This window comes from Gorilla gorilla, chromosome X (genome assembly GCF_029281585.2).
Source record: "Gorilla gorilla gorilla isolate KB3781 chromosome X, NHGRI_mGorGor1-v2.1_pri, whole genome shotgun sequence".
In the NCBI taxonomy this organism is placed as follows: Eukaryota; Metazoa; Chordata; class Mammalia; order Primates; family Hominidae; genus Gorilla; species Gorilla gorilla.
In genome coordinates, this window is record NC_073247.2 from 47,605,551 (window position 1) to 47,608,696 (window position 3,146).

Genomic DNA, 3,146 nt, shown 5'->3' on the forward strand with positions numbered 1-3,146 from the left:
ATGTTGGTGGACAGACATTTAGGTTGCTTCCAAATCTTGGTTGTTTTGAACATTGCTGCAACAAACATGGAAGTGCAGATTTCTCTTCAATATTCTGATATGTTTTGTTTGGGATATATACCCAGCACTGGGATCACTGTATCATATAGTAGCTGTATTTATACTTTTTCTGAGAAACCTGCAAACTGATCTCCACAGTGGTTCTACTAATTTACATTCCGCCAACAGTATAGGAGGGATCCCTTTTCTTCGCACCCTTGCCAGCATTCGTTATTCCCTGTCTTTTAGATATAGGCCATTTTAACTGGGGTGAGATGATATCTCATAGTAGTTTTGATTTGCATTTTCCTGAAGATCCATGATGTTGAGCACCTTTTCATATGCCTGTTTGCCATATGTATGTCTTCTATTGAAAAATGTCTATTCAAAACTTTTGCCCAATTTTTGATTGGATTATTAGATGTTTTCCTATATAATTGTTTGAGCTTCTTATATATTCTTGTTATTAATCCCTTGTCAGATGAGTAGTTTGCAAATATTTTTCCCATTCTGTGGGTTGTTTCTTCACTTTGTTGATTGTTTCCTTTGCTGTGCAGAAACTTTTTAGCTTGATGTAATCTCATTTGTCCATTTTAGCTTTGATATCCTGTGCTTGTGGGGTATTACTCAAGTAAATTTTGTCCAGACCAATGTCCTGGAGAATTTTCCCAATGTTTTCTTGTAATAACTTCATAGTTGGAGGTCTTAGATTTAAGTATTTAATTCATTTTGATTTGATTTTCATATATGGCAAGAGATAGGGGTCTAGGTTCATTCTTCTGCATGTGAATACCCAGTTGTCCCAGCACCATTTATTGAAGAGATGGTCTTTTCTTTAGTGTATGTCCTTGGCACCTTTGTTGAAAATCAGTTCACTGGCCAGGCGTGGTGGCTCATGCCTGTAATCCCAGCACTTTGGGAGGCCAAGGCAGGTGGATCACCTGAGGTCAGAAGTTCGGGACCAGCCTGACCAACATGGTGAAACCCATCTCTACTAAAAATACAAAATTAGCTGAGTGTGGTGGCCCATGCCTGTAATCCCAGCTACTTGGGAGGCCGAGGCAAGAGAATCGCTTGAACCCAGGAGGCAGAGTTTGCAGTGAGCTGAGATTGCACCATTGCACTGCAGCCTAGGCAACAAGAGCAAAACTCTGTCTAAAAAAAAAAAAAAGAAAAAGAAAAAAAAAAAGAACAAAAAGAAAAGAAAATTAGTTCACTGTAGGTGTGGGGATTTGTTCCTGGTATCTCCTTTCTGTTCCATTGGTCTATGTGTCTAGTTTTATGCCAGTACCATGTTGTTTTGATTTCGATGGATTTGTAGTGCAATTTAAAGTTGAATAATGTGATTTCTCCTGTTTTGTTCTTCTTATTCAGGATACCTTTGGCTATTCTGGGTCTTTTGTGGTTCCATATACATTTTAAGACTGTTTTTTCTATTTCTGTTAAAAGCGTCATTGGTATTTTAATAAGGATAGCATTGAATCTGTAGGTTGCTTTGAGTAGTGTGAACATTTTAGCAATATTGATTCTTCCAATCCATGAACATGGAATATATTTTCATTTTTTGTGTCCTCTTCAACTTATTTCATCAGTGTTTTGTAGTTTTGTGGATATCTTTCACTTCTTTGATTAATTCCTTGATAGTTTATTTAATTTGTAGCTATTCTAAATGTGATTACTTTCTTGATTTATTTTTCAGATTGTTTGCTGTTGGCATGTGGAAATGCTACTAATTCATAAGGTGATTTTGTATCCTGCAACTTTACTGAATGGGTTTATACGTTCTAATAATTTTTTGGTGAAGTCTTTAGATTTTTCCAAATATAAGATCATATCATCTGCAGACAAGGATAATTTGACTTCTTCCTTTCCAATTTTGATGCCCTTTATTTCTTTTTTCTGATTGCTTTAACTAGGATGTCCAGTACTATGTTGAATAACAGTGGTGACAGTGAGCATCCTTGCTGTGTTCCAGATATAAAAGGGAAGGCTTTCAGTTTTTCCCCACTCCATTTGATATCAGCTGTTGGTCTGTTATATTTGGCTTTTATTATGTTGAGGTATTCTCTTCTACACCCAGTTTTTAAGGGCTTTTATCATGAAGGGATGTTGAAATTTATCGAATGCTTTTTCGGCAACAATTGAAATGATGATATGGTTTTGTCCTTCATTCTGTTCATATTATGTGTCACATTGATTGATTCGTGTATGTTGAGTTATCCTTGTATCCATGGGATAGATCTTACTTGTTCATGATGAATGTTCTTTTTAATGTGTTCTTGAATTCAGTTTGCTAGTATTTTCTTAAGGATTTTTGAGTGAATATTCATTAGAGATATTCTCATGTAGTTTTCTTTTTTGATGTGTGTTAGTCTGGTTTTGGAATCAGAGTAATTCTGGCCTCATCTAATGAATTTGGAAGTATTCCCTCCTCCTCTATTTTTCAGAATAGTTTCAGTAGGATTGGTATTCTTTAAATGTTTGATAGAATGCAGCAGCGAAGCCATTGGGTCTCGGGCTTTTCTTTACTGGAAGACTATTTATGATGGCTTTGATTTTACTACTTGTTATTTTTTTCACATTTTGGATTTCTTCATGGTTCAAACTTGATAGGTTGTATGTGTCTAGGAGTTTATCCAGTTCCTCTAGATTTTCCCGTTATTTGGCATATACTTGCTCATAGTACCCACTAATAATCCTTTGAATTTCTGTAGTATTAGTTGCAATGTCTCCTTTCCCATCTCTGATTTGATTTATTTGGGTCTTCTCCCTTTCTTCATTCGTCTAGCTAAAGTTTAGCTTTGTTTATCTTTTCAAAAATTCAACTTTTTGTTTCATTTATCTTTTGTATTATTTTCTTTGTTTCAAAACCATTTATTTCTGCTCTGATCTTTATTATTTTTCTTCTACTAATTTTAAGCTCTATCTGCTATTTTTTGTTTGTTTGTTTGTTTGAGATGGAGTCTCACTCTATCACCCAGGCTGGAGTGCAGTGGCACAATCTCTGCTCACTGCAACCTCCACCTCCCGGGTTCAAGCGATTCTCCTGCCTCAGCCTCCCAAGCAGCCAGGATTACAGGCGCCTGCCACCACGCCCGGCTAATTTT